Source organism: Manis pentadactyla, chromosome 5, assembly GCF_030020395.1.
Source record: "Manis pentadactyla isolate mManPen7 chromosome 5, mManPen7.hap1, whole genome shotgun sequence".
Lineage (NCBI taxonomy): Eukaryota > Metazoa > Chordata > Mammalia > Pholidota > Manidae > Manis > Manis pentadactyla.
Genome location: NC_080023.1, coordinates 159339033 through 159356201, shown reverse-complemented (window position 1 = coordinate 159356201; position 17169 = coordinate 159339033). Strand labels below are relative to the sequence as shown.

The following is a 17169-nucleotide window of genomic DNA, read 5'->3' as shown; positions in this document are numbered from 1 at the left end:
AGAGTGAGGTCCTGCCATGGCCTCTTTCCAGCTTCCAGATCAGTCCTGACAGAGCCATGTGCCCCACATAAAACACACAGGAATGGAGGGCAACTGTCAGGTCTGATACACCTCCACACTCTCCACAGCAAAAGCGTCCTCTGCCAGCTGATTAGATAGATCAGCTCTGTTAAAAAAAACTCTGGGTACAGACATCCAAGGGCGTCAGTGGGGAGACAGTGTCTTTTTATCTAGTTCCATTAACAGGAATTTCCTTTTTTCAAAACCTGTTCAGAAAGAAGTTCTCACACTTGGCTATTCGTTGGAATCACCTAGAGAGCTGGGAACATAGATCAAGAGCAAGACTACTCTACAGCCACGAGAATGGCCCCCCAAAAATTTAAAGGCAGAAAATAGCAACTGTTGGCACGAACCCTTATACACTGGGAATGTAAATTGGTGCCACCACTTTTGAAAACTGCTCAGCAATATCTTCTAAAGCTGAGCATACACATGCCCTATAATCCAATTTCATTCCTAGGCATATACCCAACTGAAATTTCTATGCATATTCACCAAAAAGCATTTCTAAGAATGTTAATAGCACTGTGTATAATAGTCCCAAGGTATAAACTCTCCAAAATGCCCACCAACAGTGGTCTAGAGAAGAATTATGGTATATTCAACAAGGGATGGTGTGCGGCAGTGAAAATTAGCAGTCTATCCTCAACACTAGGGAGGGCTCTCCCAGTGATAACCCAAATGGCCAAACACACACAGAAAAGCATACTCTATGATTCCATTTCTGTAAAATTCAACAATAGGCAAAGCTAGTCTATGTTGTTATCAATCAAGGATAGTGGTTGGGGGGTGCCTGGAAAGGGACATACAGGGGCTTCTGGAGTACTGGTATAACTCTGTTTTTTGAGTAGGATGTGGGTTACATAGGCATGTTTAGTTTGTGCAAAATTCATTCACTTAGGGTTTGTATACGTTTCTAAATATTGGTTTTACCTTATACATGATTAAAAAATTTTAAATACTGCCTGTGTCCCACCTCAAGAGATTCTAGTTTAACTGGTCTGGGGTGCAGACAGGCATTGAAATCTTTAAAAGCTCCCAGGTGGGTCTAATGTGCATCCAAGAACCACCGTGTTCGAACTTGGCAACCCTCCTTCCTCTTTCTTGGAACAGAAAGTGCTGCTGGCTTCTCCAGGAAGTCTAATGCAGGATGTTTTCTGTAGAACACTGGAAGCTCCAGAGATGGCTAAAGAGGTTCCATGGTCAAATATGTAATTTTTATAATTCTGATTATTCATTTTTATTGAGCACTTGCTGAATTCCTAGAGCTAGGCTAAGTGCTTTACCTACACTATCTCATTTAATCTTCATAACAAGTCAATGAGAACAGTGCTATTAATCCTCATTGTACAAAAGGGTTAACTAAAGCTCAGGGGGTTAAGTAATTGCCAAGGTCACACAGCCAGTAAGCAACTAGGCTAGGATTGAGTCCACATTGGCCTTGACGCTGAAGCCTATGCTCTTAATCACTGCCCTCATCTGCCTCTCCAGGTAGTACCTGACTGCAGGACGCAACAGACATTTCAGTACTCTAATGTGAGCTGAGGATTTCCAAGAGAGGAACATGGGATGCAGCACTTCCCAAAGTCATTTCCTTGCCACCATTTCTTAACTTCCAATTCACCATTCACACCACTGGCAGAGCTGTCACTCTGAAACCAAGTCTGGTCCCGCATTTCCCTTCAGGGAAGTATTTAATGGGTCCCCATTGCCTACAGAGTCAAGTCTAAGCTCATCACCCTAACAGTACAGACTGTCTGGTACCTGGCCTTGACACTGTGGCTTTATCTCTAGCCATCCCAACATCCTTCCGCACACCCAACCCACTAAACACTCAATTTTGCATGCACACTGAACAGGTCTCATGGATTCATATCTCCGCAATGGTACCCAGCACTTGCTGAGACTCTGCTATAAATTAACTTTAATCCCCACATTGAGCTTTTAAAAACAGGTATCATTATCCCCAATAAGTAGATATGGGAATGGAGGCTTATCTTGACAATGCCTGAAGTCACTAGTAAATGGCGGAACTAGGATTTGAACACAGATTTACATTTCTCTGCTGAAAAGCCATGCCACTTCCACTACACAGCACACACCTCCTCACCTTCATCCTCTGGTCCATGGGGTAGCGAGAGCCTTCTCTCTCTCCACCTGGCAAGCTCCTCTGTCCTTTGAGAGCTAGTGCAAAGAGCTATAATACTGTATCGATCATCCCTTAAGTGCTTTCCAAGGACCGTGCTCGACCCTTGCCTTGTCTCATTTACACACTATTGTCTCAGTGCTCCTTTGATTCCCTCTGAATTGTTCTTTATCTGCCCCGTGCCAAATGGGTTTCTTTCTCCTCCTTGGTTCCAAGGAGTTGACCACATCTCTCTTGTGGCACTCAATATTTTTGAGTAATTGTTAGTTTTAGATCTGCCTCTTTCTTGGACTAGATGCTCTCAAAAGACAAGAGGTATGTTATTCACCTTTACATCCCACCATAGAGCCCCCCAAAACACAGCAGGTATTCAATAAATGGGAGAGGGCAGACAAGAGTGGAGGAGACCAAGAGGCTAAAAATTCACTAAGAATCTTCCATCAGTGCTGTTGTAAGAAGTGGCCTTTTGCCTTGGAACCAGAGCAATAGCATCAAACCAGACAAAACAGACCTGGCTAACCGGGGAAGAGGTTGAACACTGACGGCCACACCAGGACACACCTCACCTGGCCCCCGCCTTGCCTTTCTTGAAAGGATGGGTCAGGATTGCTGAGAGTGTCACAGTCTCTTCAAGGCTGCAAGCCTTGCATGGCTTCATCTATCCTTGCTTAGGTGATTTGTTGTAAGACAATGGTTAGTTCATTCCACAGCACTGTTTCACATATTCTCAACTGCTCCTTGCCTTGTGTTGTTCTTAAGATAACCCAAGTGAATGAAGAGACACCTGGGACAGGTGGCCCAAAGAAAATGTATAGATAAGGTGTGGCTCCCCACAGGTGGTTAGGTCAGTGACCATACCACTTTCTAAACGGATCTGTTCTTTTTCAGTAGGAGGTCCCCTTGCGAGACAGAAACACCTCTGATGCTCACTATTTGCTGAACACCCATTCTGTGCCTCCACTCAGCAATGGGCACTGTTCAGAACACACCCGCTGGCAAAACCCCTGGTGCAGCTGCCTATTCATGTCACACACATTCAGCCTCTAGGAGCTCCAAGGCTGTGGAACTTTCTGTTCCTTTGTTCTCACTTGTGCTCCTTCTGGACTAACGTATACATTTGCCCAGGTAGGAGGGATTGGTAATCAGTGCCAGCTGCAAACTCAGGGGGCTTTCTGTACAGCCTCCCTTAAGCAAACCCCACTAGTAAACACGGAAGCCACTAAAGAGACTTTCAAAATTACGTATCCTTCCTAACCGTCCGCCTTTTCTGCTGCCCCGCTGATGTCTAACTTGCATGATTTTTCTGCTTCTAACCAAGCTGTTTTCTTTTGAGGACTTCAGTATCCTCTCTGCCCCCAGGACATAGCATATAATGTATCTTAAAAATTCATTTATGATATTTTGTATGATAGAGTTTATCAAACAAAAATTCGCTTAGCTTATGCACTGCTCTAGCACACTTGAACCACACCGTTTTGCTCTTATTTTACTTGTCCACGTGTCTGTTTCCTCCAAGAGATGAGGATCAACCCGAGGGCAGAAACTGGTTTAATTTCATATCTCTAAATTCAAGCATAAGGCCAGGTCAAATGTAGTTCCTGAATATTTAACAATCTTTATGTAGGCACAGTCTAAGAGGTCATAAAATCTGAATTACTGTGGGACCAAACTCGGAAATATACTGTCCATTTTATTCCTATCAGACTAGCAAAAATTAAAATTACTTAATACTCAGTGTTGGAGCAGGGGATGGAGAAAGAGGCATTCATACATACTTTAAGGGAAGAGAGCTTGTTTTGGCCTCTTGGGAGGACAATTTGACAATGTCTGTCATAATGCAAACTGCAGGGAATTTTTCTTATTGATAAAATCATGCCAGTACACAAAGAGATGTGCTGTGCCAGCCATGATATTGCAGCATCTTACATTTGTAGTAGGAAAAAACTGGAAACAATCTTAACTATCAGCAAGGATTTAGAAAATAAATTACTTTCTAGAAAATAAATTATTCTCTATTACTTAGAAAATAAATCAGCAAGTAATAGAAAATAAATTTTTATTACTGGAATACCATGTAGACTGAGGTGGTATGTTAAAAAGGAAAAAAGGAAAGACATGTAAATGAATGTGGGCTTGTGTGTGTATGAGAAATTTATGGGAAGACTCATTCTTCTGGGGAAAAGAAATCAGTGGCTGGGGATGACGGCTGGAGAAATTTCACTGTCCATTTTCTACATTTCTGCACTCTTTGAATTTTAATAATAAGTTTGTATTCTTTTTTTGGTGAAAATCTTCCCTATTTCCTTCTAAGGCAATGTCTGTAAGGCAGTGTTTGCTCTCTGTGCTGTTCATGGGCAAGTCCAGGACGACTACATCTGGAAAGGAACCTGGAGTCAGAGGGAGTCACTGAGAAGGACCAAGAGCCCTGAAGAAAATACATGTGCGAATGTGAGCCTTTTATTTGCTCTTGGATGACAGGAAATAAAGCCAGTTCAGATTCAAGACTCTGGATCATTCTGGAAGCCAAGAAATTCTGAGAACTCACCAGGCTGGTATGGACACTGGGGCCTCTAACCAGTGCCAAGAAGCAAAGGCTACAGTTACCAGGTAATTAATAGACATAAGTAGCCTGGGTGAACAAAACAGCCATCTGCCCCCAGGGACATAAATGGCACGGGGCTCTCTGTTCACCTCTTCCCTCTACCGCCTATGACTCCCAGGGGCTGACTTTGCTGATACTAATGTAGTAATTATTGTTGATATGTGTAGAGTACATCCTCTGTGCAGAGCAGAGGCTACATGGTTAATCATATCATCTCATACTATTATTCATCCTATTTTACACACAGGGAAATTGAGGCTCAGCAAAGCTAAGCAAGTAACTCGCTCAAGGTTACAGTAAGCGGAAGAGGCAAGGATCAAGTCCAGATCTGACTCCAGAGCCAGCCAAGGTCATTGCTAGCCCTTCCCCCATCTGGGTAAGAAGTAGAAAAAGGCACTCCCCCTCAGAGTAGGGGCAGCCCCACAAAGCACAACAGTATTTTTGTTCAAAGAAAAGCCAGGGAGTATAATGATTAAATGCAAGGACTAGGAAGCCAGATGCCCTGGATTCAAATCCTGGGTTCACCATTTAATGGCTGTGTGACCTGGGACAAGTCAGGGAACCTCTCAGTGCCTCACTTTCCCCAGCAATAAAATCAGACTAGAAGTAATGCCACCTCTTGGAGAAAGTGACCTTCCTTCCAGGTAGATGCAACCCTGTAGGGTGCCGATCTTGACAAGTGGAGCAGGCTAGGTTTTGGCCCCTCCCTCACCCAGGTACCACTGGCAATACACAACTCTACAACCTTACACCGGTCCTGCTGAGCAATTAACTTCCATGTGCTGCCAGTCCTTCCTTCTGGCTTCCCTTCCACCAGCCTGGCTGTGAATCAGAATTACCTGGCACATTTTTTCACAATACAGGCTCCCAGGGCCCGGGGCTGGGCTAGGATGCAGGGATCTGTATATTTAACAAGCCCCAGGTGACCAGGTCCCTGGACACATGCTTCCGGAGCGCTAGCAGCACCTCACACCTGTTCTGGCTGTTACAGGTGCTCCTTGAGAGACAGACTGCAGGCAGCCTTTCTTTCATGTTTGGATTAATGCTTGTGCACATAGAGAAGGAGCACAGTTATTATGTGTCTGCATTATTATGTGGCTGTGCAAGCAGGCATGACAGGCTCAATTTGCATGTTTGGGGGGGTTACACCAGGGACCCCTCACCTATAGACTTAGTGTTCCCCAGACCCTTGCTACTCAAAGTGCAGTTCATAGAGCAGCAGAACGGCTCCCTGTGGGAGCTTGTTAGAAATGCACTCAGGCCCCAGCCCTACTGAATCAGATTCTGCATTTTATAGGAACCCCAAGATTATTTGTGAGCAAGTTTGGGGCACATGCCCCAGATCCCTTCCCCCCTCAAAGTAATTTCTAACTAATGTGCACCTCTACCCTGTGCAAACACCCTTTGGGGGCCTATCTTTTCCAGATAGCCCTTCAAACTCCCAGAGAGCCCCAGAAAAATGACCTGAACTTTTCAAAAGCCCAGATCTATACTCAGCAGTGAGCCTGGGGCCCACAGTGAACCTTTGCTTTGATGAGTTATGTATTTCAAAGGCGACATGAAAAGAAACCTTCCCAGTTAATTGAAAAAGAGACAGCAACTCCAGCCTCTATAATTCCAGGGTGTAAAACATTCCCTTCTTTTGTACACTGACCCCTGCTTCCCTGGCCGAAGCCATCCAAAGACATCAAATGGCCCAAAGAAAACAAGCCGTGTCTCCTGTTGGCCAAGATTCAAGTTATCAGGCAGATTTCACACCGGAGCTTGACCTCATTAATCCAAGACCTATCACACTGCTGTAAATGTCAGTGGAAAAATAGCCATTCAGTGTATTTCCTTCATTCCACCAGCAAGGGGAAAAAACAGGAAGCTGAGAGCAGCTGCGCCCCAGCTAGGCGAATCCCCAGGGCCTGGCCGACAGGGCGTTCCTCATCAGCACCTACATGCCCTTGACCCTGCCTCCTGTATCTACATGAGCAAAATGCTCATGCAGCCACAATTCAGATAATTCGGGACGGCAAGCACCTGCTTAGGAAGGAAAATAGCTAGGTCTGAATTTCTTTGGCTTGAACTACCAATTGGTTGTTCATTATTCAAGTTCATCTAAAACTCTTTTGCCCATTCAAAATGTCCTGCAAGCCAAACTCCTGGGACTCCCAGGGTCACAAGGCCTTCCAAGTCCTCATTCATCCCTTTAATGCATATTGATGGTCTCCCGTGTACCAGGCTTCATGCTGGGCAACTGGGGACACAGAGCTGAATGAATTAGACACAGTCACTGACCTTATGCAGCTTACATTCCAGGGTAACCTTTCTCAACCTTGGCACTAGTGACATTTGGGGTCAGAGAAGTCTTTGTTGTTGGGGGTCTGTCCTGGGCACTGTCAGATATTTAGGAGCATCCCTGGCCTCTACCCACTAGATGCCAGCAACTCCCCTCCCCATGGGCACCTCCCCAGTTGTGATGACCAAAAATGTCTCCAGACATCCCAAATGTCCCCTAAGGGGCCAAACTGCTCCCAGTTGAGACCCACTGGTCTAGTGGGTGAGACAAACTAAAAGAGCAATGATCACAAATCGCCATATAATCACAGCTGACAGGTAGCACAGAGGAAAATGTTGTCGATATTATACCAATATTATCTACCACTTGGAAGCCGGTTATTTTATGTATAATTACAAATTCTTAGGACAATTCTGAGTGGTATATATACATAAGGTGTATATGATCTGTATTTCCAGATGAAGAAATTGAGGCTCAAGGAAGTGAAGAAACTGCCCAGGGCCCAAACGGTGGACAAAAGCAGAGACAGGATTTGAATTCTGGCCCTAAACCCTGCCTCCTACAGAAAAGGAAATTTGAGCATTTGTCTTCTGTAAACAGGTAGGGTATGTGGTCACATGATGTTCTGACTAGCCATCCTAAAAGACTCCTTCCTTCCTGGGGTCACTGTGAAGCTCAACCACCACCTGCCACATCAATCAAGCTGCAAACTGCCTGCATCAGGCACATTTGTGGAACACTAGCGGAACCAGGAATGCTGCCCTGAACTCGGAGACATCCAAGAACACCTCCCACTTGCCAGGTGCCTGCACACACAGTCTTCCCAAAAATCAGAGCAGGGAGAGACTGGGACAGTGCCCAGGTACCCAGAGTACAGCCCACTGTGACCCATCTCCAAGGAGCCTACTGCCCAGTGTCCGAGAGTACACCATGAAAGACACCAGACGTTCTGTAGTCAGCTTTAGATATTTACAAAGAACATGAGTGAGGCGGTACAGGATAGCACCTAGCAACTTTGGAGACCCCCAGACATGAGTTCCTGCCACTTAAGAGCTGCATGCCCTTTAGCAAATAGCCTCACCTTGGTGCCTCAATTTCCTCTTCTGTACAATGGGGATAAATGCATCTACTTCAACAAGTTCGTATGAGGATTCAACAGCAATGTAAGCAAAGACCTCAGACAGTGACGAGCATCCCTAAAAGCACTCCGTACAATAGTGTGATCAATAAGGGAGCCAGATCATGACCCTTCCTCCACCCACACGCCCTTCCTTCAAATGAGAAACTCAGTCCCAGGAAGACAGAAACAGATGCAGAGTAGGCAAAGCATCTCAGGATGAAGGAAGGGACCTCTGTGCTTTCCTGGTACAAGGAAGAGAAAGGGACAGTTAATGTATTGGCAAATGAACAGAGACGAGCCTTCCTCCCAGTCCAAAGTTAATCCTAGACTTTCTTGGGCTCTATAGTCAGACAACCCTCCACAGGCTGCAGGGTGCCTGCTTCGGGTCAACGAGTGTTTAATCATTCCGACCCCGTGGCAGGATGGCCTCTGCCTACCTCCCTAACCTTGCCTGCTGCCCCTGCCCCCGCCACACCCTGTGATGATGACACTCCAGCTGCAACTCCTGCCCACTGCTCTCAAAGAAGCCAAGCCTTTAAGCCTCCAAGCGTTTGCACAAGCTGTTCTGTCTACTCAGGCTGCCCACCTCTCTATTAGCCGCCACCTGAAAAACTGTCTCTGAAGGGCTCAAATGTGCTCCCAACTGCAAATTTTGCCCACCTGTTATTGGTCATCATAGATTAATAATAATAGCAACTAACATTTGCAAGCACTGATTAATACCTAGAAGGCCCTGAGCTGAGTTTGTTACCCAGGCATCTGCCCATCACCACCCAGCTACAAAGTGGCACTCAGAAATGATGCCCGGGTGGCTCGTCTGAGCCCAGCTGTTCATCCATCACTCTCTCTTCATCCCTTTTCTTGCCAGGGAAGCTGTCGTCCCACAGTGTCCTCACTCTGTTCCCAGGCCTACCTCTCCCCCAAAGAGTGAGAACCGGAGCTCCCTGATTCATCCCGAAGCCCCTTTCTAAGCATAAGGTCTAGAATGGAGTAAACACCTACAGAATGAATCAGCGAATCCTGAGGTATGGCAGCCAGGTGAGGAAGGCCAAGCCACAGACTTCCTGAGGACGGGCCCATGTTGGCCTCAGGCGCTCCAGGCTGAGAGGCTTTCCCCGTCCTGACAGAGGCAGAAAAGGTCTGACTCCCCCAGAATGGAGGCAGTGGGACCTTTGAGAGCCCAATGCAAAGGAGGAAATGGTGGTAACAGTGACAATAATCATTTCCTGCATTCCCGCCCACACCAGGTGCTGTAATAAGCACTTTCGATGCATTTTGTCTCACAGAATTCTCACAACCTCATGAAGCAGGCATTACTAGTACTCCCATTTTACAGTTAAGAAAACCAGGACACAGAGTAAATAATTTACCCAAGGTCATAGAGCTTTGAAGTAAAGAGCTATAATTGGAACTGGACCCATCTGGCTCCCGTGCTCTTCATACTTTGTAGCTTTCTGCAGGAAGCAGGAGTGACCAAGCCCTTCTTGGAGCCCGGAGTAAAGAAGGTCCCGGTCTCTGCTGGAAGAATACCAGTTGCATTCAAAATGCACCAAATGCTTCAAGTCCTGGGTCAGGCAGGTGGGGGATGGAGCAGTTAGGGTGGGGGAAGAGGGCAAAGGTTGAGGGTAGTTCCTGCAGGTCAAGCACAGCACACAGATCCAGGTATGTGCCTTCTATGATCTGTAAAACCAGACTGGCAGCAGCTTCTGTTGGTCAGAAAATGTTCACTCTGGGAATAGAGAAGAGTTTTTAGAAGAATCTGGAACCCTAGTTTCCAAAGAGTCCAAATGGGCTCTGCAGGAAGGTTCTTGCCTTGACCAAAAACCCACCTTCCTGCATCAGCCCGGTGGCTCTCGACCCTTTGGCTCAGGCTCCTGAACAGAATTAACAGCTAAATTAGAATTTTACCCCCACTCCAGCATCAGTTACCAGAATGGGGTCTGAGCACGCATGGCCTTGCCAGCCATATCCTTCCAGGGCAGATCCAGAGAGCACCAGGACGCAAGGAGCCCCAGCACAGAAACCTCAGGGCACACAAATAATGTCACAGGGAGGAGACCGACAGAGCAGGAGGAAGGATCAAGTGGTCTTCCTGAAGGAAGACGTTTCAGAGGCTAAGAAGACCTGGGACCCGGAGAGGGGGCAGGAAGGTGCCAGGAGACACAGTCGGGTAGACTTCACTTAACAGAATGTGGAAAGTTGGACTTCCAAAGTGGCCTGACATTTTGCCTCCAGCAGCCTGGCGGCAGGTGGGAGAGAAGGGGCTGGCTGGGGGTTGTGTGGGAAGGCCGCCTGTGAGCAGGCAGGGAGCGGAAAGGACTCACCAGTGCCCACGAGCCGCCTACAGGCTTTATGACAGAGCTGAAGGAGGAAGATGTGGCAACTCCCCCAGCCCCTGCAGAACCACCCACCAGGGCTCCACTTCTACTCCTGCCTCAAAGAGGAGACACGCCCCACTCAAACCCCTTAGGAAAGGCTGGGATTTACCCAGGGGTGGCCGCGCGGCTGTACTCCACTGCACCAAGCACCTCACAGGGGTCCGCTCACGATCCCCACTGCCTGATCAGAAGCCCATTCCCCAGGGCAGCTGAAGATTGAAGAGGCCAAGGGCCTTGCCCTTAGGCAAAGAGCCGGTCACTGGTTGAGCTAAACAGCTTTATTAGCCGCCCAGGAGGAAGCCTTCCAGATGAAGGGTTTTTCTTCGGTGCTTCACCAGCCGCAGGAAATGGCAGAACGCACAGGAAAGCACCCCCGCGGGCTGAGGCGGCTAACGACATGCCCCTTCCCGAGAAAGCCCCGCGAAAAGGGCGCCTGGCACCTCAAGGCCCCGGAGTCCTCCACAGAGGGTGATTCAGAGGCGGCACCTGGTGCCCGGGGCCGCGGAGAGCTCGTGGGCGCTTCTGACAGCGAGAACAGGGGCCTATTATGTGGAATCCAATCACATGGGCGCGCAGGCAGCCCGGCTTTCGGTTCTGAGCAGCGCTCATGCAGCCTCCTCTCTCTCTGCGCTCCTGGGGTGCCCGGGAGCACCGCGTCCCAGGCTTTGCGCGCGATCCTCCCAGGAAGGCCAGATTCACAGCTCGCCTAGGATCTATTATCCGCCCGGGGGTGCGAGCTGCATCATCAGCATTTCCAGTGAAGCTGGGTCGGGCTGGGGTAGGCGGAGGAGGGAGGGATCTGAATCAAGGAAGGAGGCGGCGGCAGACGCCTCCTTCGCTCTGCTCTCCACTCGGGGCTGTCTGGGCAGCTCAGCCTGGGCACTCCGGATGACCTTGGGGAGACCCCTCTGCGCGGCCTCTCCGGGGCGGGCTGCACGGTTTCTGCCCATCCTAGGCGCTCGGGGGCGCTCCTCCGGTCGGAGTCGACGCGCGGGACTCAGGACGAGAGAAGCGCTCCTGGCGCTGGGGACCCAGTAGCCCGCGCGCAGCGGCCCTTTGGAGAGGCTGGGCGCACCTCTCTCGGGGAACAACCAGGCGCGGGGTCTCCCTGGGGTGGGCAGGCGCTGTCAGCGGGACCCCGCGGCTGGGCGGGTCTGCACGCGGAGGCGCCCGCCCCGGGGACCTCTCCCTCTCCGGCAGGAGCACTCGCTGCGCCGTACAGCTAGCTGCCTGCGGGGCCCCAGCGCCGCCACGCGAGGGGGCGGCGCCCTCATGCCGGACCCCGAGGCGGGGCGCCGGCGCCGTTTGGTGCTGGTTGTGCGTCCCGCTTCTCGGCTTTGCGCCCCCGGAGTCCAGAAACGGACGAAATCCCCCTGCCCGCTCCAAGATCAGGCCACGGCGCCCCAGCCAGCAACCTGCCAATGCGCCCCTCAACCCGGCCTCATCATTGGCGCGCAACACCCGGGGAATGCCCCCACCCCAGTCCGACTCCCCAGTGTACCCAGCGCTCCGGGTACCCGCCTTTCTAGTGCCCCCCTCCCCCAATTATCTTAAGTTGCCGGCCCTTGGCCAAAGCGCGCCACACACCCCCAGGCGGACCTTCAGGGGCTGGGATCACCTCCCCGCCGAGATCGCCATCCCCTGCAGGGTCAAGTCAAGGAAGGAGCCGGCGTAGCCGGGGAACTCACCCGCTCTCCCGAGCCTGCCCCGAGCGGCTCCCGGCCCTGGCTCCGTCCGGCAGTCCCCGAGCCGCAGCTGCCCGTGCGGCGACAGAAGCAGGCTGTGCTCCGCCGCGAGCCTCCGCACCGCCCCTCGGCTCCTCCCCCGAGGCGGGGCCTGAGCTCGCGGGAAGTGGGTGGGCAGGCTTAGCCCGCGGGCTGGCGAGGAGCTCGGGGAAGGGTCCCGGCGCTCTAGGAAGGCCCCCACCCCCAACTTTGACCAGCTGGAAACTGTAGGCGAACGGGTCATGGCCAAGCTTCGGAATAGTTTTCTCCTGTGGTCTACCTCACCCCACCATGGAAAGCGGGAAGCCCGAGGCCATGTTCTTGCTCCCACTGGATGGAAGGGCAACAAGAGGCCCAGAAAGGAGCAGTAGCCTGCCCAAAGTCACATAGAAGTAGTGCCAGTGCCAGAAATTCTAACCTCCTACCATGAGGGCCTGCGCAGTCTGAGGGCTTAGGCTTCCTAGGACGACAAGGAGCCCACCTAGGCCTTGCGCTGAGGACAGGTCTGTGGGAGCAGGTCCCCAAGTTGGGAGGGGGGAGCGACTAGTGGGAGCCTGGGAGCCACTGCCTGCAACGTGGACTCGCATCATTTCCTCTTTCTGGAAAGAAAAGAGGTGAAGTGAAGAAGGAAGGAAGTGGTCACACCTCTGCTGACGTCTGCCACCGTTTGAGATGTGCAGGATCTAGCAAGGGGCTGGTTTCCCTGAGATTTAACGCTAAAAATAAAAGTGGCTTCTGTCATCTAATTCAAGCCACCTTCCCTGGCTGAAGCCCCCTGCACGCTAAGCAACATGGATTTAACTATCTGTAAGTTGTTGAGAGGGCCTACTCCACCAGCCCCCAGGAGAAGAGAGAAGGTTAACAAAGGGGAAAAGTCCATCCCAAAACATTCTCTGGAATTCACACTCGCCGAACACTGGCTTTAGAACAATAGACTTCTCTTTTCCACAAAGGGCCTTGTTTCCTGAGTGCTGCAGCCTCCAGCCTAGAGCCCTACACACCCCACAGCTAGCCGGAGTAAGAGAAAGTTTAAGTTTGGGGGGTTGGGGTGGTACCCAGCTAATTCCCAGCAGTCTCATTTGAAGAATTCCTCTGGGTCATCACACACTAGCAATGTTCTTTTGAGGCCAATAGTATAACCTGAGTTTAGCGATTCCCTGTTTGCTAAGGAGACTCCATAGCCTTTCTTGGGGACGTGAAAACCTCTGGGTTGGGCTTGTTCCAGGCCCCCAGGTCCCCCAAGTCCTCTGAAATCTCCCCGTCAATTGCCCCCTGGCTCCCTCTCAGTTCATTAATAATCCAGTTGTGAATGACGTGGTTTCTGTAGAGCAATTAGAGAGCAGAGCAGGTGGGGAGGACTTAAAATGGTGTTTAAAATAACCCAAGGGGATCATTGTTCTCTGCAGAATGTTTCCATTGATTCATCATGAAGAGCTGTGGGCTGAGAGGGCGGGAATCCATCTCTCCAAGGCAGGTGTAGAACTTGGAGCCCGTGTTCCTGAAATGAAGTTTTGAGTATGGGCCCAAATTCCCAAGCTGTGCTATTGATTGACACCCCTTACAGTGTTTGATACCAAAAGTTTATTCCACTTATATGTGGATCTCACTTACATGTGTAATCTAAAAAACAAAACAACTGAATGGGAGTTCAAGTACAGTCAGAATATGAGAGAGGACACATACTTCCTTATTTCAAAACTAACTACACAGCTACAGTAATCAAGACAGTGCAGAACAGGTATAAGAATAGACACAGATCAATGGAATAACATGGAGTCCAGATATAAACCTTCACATTTATGATCAGCTGATTTTCAACAAAAGTGACAAGACAATGTAATGGGGAAAGAATAGTTTCTTCAACAGATGGCACTGGGACAAATGGATTTCCACATGCAGAAAAATGAAGCTGGACCCCTACCTCACATCATAAACAGAAGTTAATTCAAAATAAATCAGACTGAAATGTATGAGCTAAACCTGTAAAATTATCAGAAGGAAACAGGCATAAATTGTGGCCATGGATTAAGTAATTGTTTCTTAGAAATGGCATCTACAGTACAAATCACAAAGGAAAAAATAGATTAAGTTGGACTTTGTTAAAATTTTTAAAGTTTTGTGCTTTAGAAAGAGGACACCATCAAGAAAGTGAAAAGATAACTGTTATGGGCTGAATTGTGTCCCCAACAAAAATTAACATGGTAAAGTCCCAACACTCAGTACCTCAGAATGTAACTGTATTTGGAGATAAGGTCTTTAAATAGGTGTTTAACTTAAACTGAGGCCCTTAGATGGGACACTAATCCAATATGACTAGTGCTTTCATGAGCAGAGGAAAAGACACCAGGGAGGCATGCACAGAGGAAAGAACTTGTTAACAACACAGGGAGAAGATGGCCCTCTTCACATGAAGGAGAACAGATTGGGGGCGGGGGGACTTTCAGATTTGGTCTTGGGAGAAACCAAATCTGTAGACATCTTGATCTTAGACTTCTAGCCTCCAGAACTGTGAGAAATAAATTTCTGTTGTTTAAGCCACCCAGTCTGTGGTATTTTGTTATGGCAGCCTTAGCAAACAAACACAGTAACCCACAGAATGGGAGGAAATATTTGCAAATCATACATCTGATAAGGCTCTTGTATCTAGAATATATAAGGAAATCTTACAATTCAACAATAAAAAGGCAAATAACTCAATTTAAAAGTGAACAAAAAATCTGAATAGATGGTATGCTTATACAGTGGAATATCGCCCAGCCATAAAAAAGAATATTGCTCATCCATTTGTGACAACATGAATAGACCTAGAAGGTATGCTGAGTGGAGTAAGTCAGATAGAGAAAGACAAATACTATATGCTTTCACTTACATATGGAATAAAAAAGGAAACAGAAATAGACTCATAAACAGAGAACAAACTGGTGGTTGCCACAGGGGAGAAGGCCAGGGGGATAGGCGAAATAGCTGAAGGGGTTTAAGTGGTACAAACTTCCAGTTATAAAATAAATAAGTCATAGGGATGAAAAATGCAGCACAGAGGATATAGTCAATAATACTGCAGTGTATCTTTGTGTGGTGACAGAAGGTAACTGAACTTGTGGTGAGCATTTCACAGTGTATATAATTGTCCAAGTCACTGTGCTATACACCTGAAACCAATATAATATTGTTTATCAGCTATACTTCAATTTTTAAAAAAGAACCTGAATAGACATTTCTCCAAAGAAAATAAACAAGTGGCAAATAAGTACATGAGAAGGTACTCAACATCATTAGCTATCAAGTAAATGCAAGTCAAAACCACAGTGAGGTACAATGTCAGACTCACTAAGATGGCTATAATCAAAAAGACAGGTAATAACAAGTGCTGGCAAGGATGTGGAGAAATTAGAAAGCTCACACACTGCTGGCGGGAATGTAAAATGGCGCAGCTGCCTTCTAAAACAGTTCTGGCGGTTCCTCAAAATGTTAAACATAGTTACCAGATGACCCGGAAGTTCCACTCCAGGTGTATGTCCAAGAGCAATAAGGACATACATCCACACAGACTTGTACACAAATGTTCATGGAAGCATTATTCATAATAGCCAAGCAGTGGATACAACCCAAATGTCCTTCAAATTATGAATGGATGAATAAAGTGTGGTCTGTTCAATATAATGCAATATTATTTGGCAATCAAAAGGAGAGAAGTACTGATACATGCCGCAACATAGATGAACCTTGAAAACATGCTTAAATGAAAGAAGCCAGACACAAGAACACATATCGTGTGATTCCATTGGTATGAAATATCCAAAATAGACAAACCTAGAGAGACAGGAAGTAGATTAGTGTTTGTCTCAAGATGGGAGGGGGTTTGGGAAGGTAAATGAAGAGCGACATTTGAAGGGCACCAGTTTCTGTTTGGGGTGATGAAAATATTCTCATATTGACTGTGGTGATGGTTGCACAACTACGAATACACCTAAAACCAATGAACTGTGTACTCTGAGTGAATTGTATGGTATGGGAATTATACCTTAATGAAGTTTTTAACCAAAAAAAAGTCAGACTAGTCTCTGGTCCTTGAAAGCAACACTGACCATGTTCTCCAAGCCTCTGTCTCTTGTGCTTAGGTGGGAAAGTCCCTCCCTTTATTTTGAGATCATCTATGCTCTGTTAGACATTAGGGTACAGTCCAGGGCCAGTGGACATTCTAATGAGCTACAGAAAATGTTTGAGGACCTAAGTATAAATGGATTGGCTCCAACACATAAAATCTGAAACACTTACATTTACAAATACAGAATTAAATGAAATATCTACATAGTTTTAGGTCAACTAGTCAATCGCAACTCAAGTCAACTCATAGTTACATATAAATTATATAAGGTAGAATTTGGGTGAATTATATGGTTGTTAAGATGTGAAGCAAGGATTCCAGAAGAACAAAGACCTCTGAGTCTATGAAAAAAAATGAGCTAATTCAGCTCAAAGGGGTTCATTTTCGTGGTTATTTGATCCACTGGCTTTTAATGCCTGCAGTGGGCAGGTGCTGGGCTGGCTCCATTCACTCATTCAACAACTAGTCCAATGCTTGGCCCAGTGTCAGCCCTGAAAGGTGGCTGCTGCTAGTGAAGATGCTGGCTGCAGGCCAGGCCCAGCCAACAGAAATGCAGGAAGTGTAGACCATGCAGTGTGGCCTCAAGTAAAAATGAGCCAAGGGGAAGAAAGGCATGCTGGGTAAGAGTCCTGGCTCTGCCACAAACTGGCTGGGAGGTAATTTCCCCTTTCAGAGTGCCAGTTTCCTGGTCTGTAAAACTCCGATTGTACAGTACTTGCATGTGTTGTGTGTGTATTTTTTCCCATGTCC

The 17169-nt window shown here is 47.9% G+C and overlaps 1 protein-coding gene across 2 annotated transcripts in view; it reads right to left on the bottom strand.

Moving 5' to 3' along the window:
- The window catches only part of PPP1R16B (protein phosphatase 1 regulatory subunit 16B), a 93582-nt gene extending 81160 nt beyond the window's left edge, over positions 1-12422 (bottom strand). For both annotated transcript variants that reach the window (XM_036902289.2, XM_036902290.2), the window contains exon 1: positions 12279-12422. The gene's annotated coding sequence lies outside the window, so the exon portion shown is untranslated. The remainder of the gene's footprint in view (positions 1-12278) is intronic.
- Positions 12423-17169: the final 4747 nt, after the last annotated feature.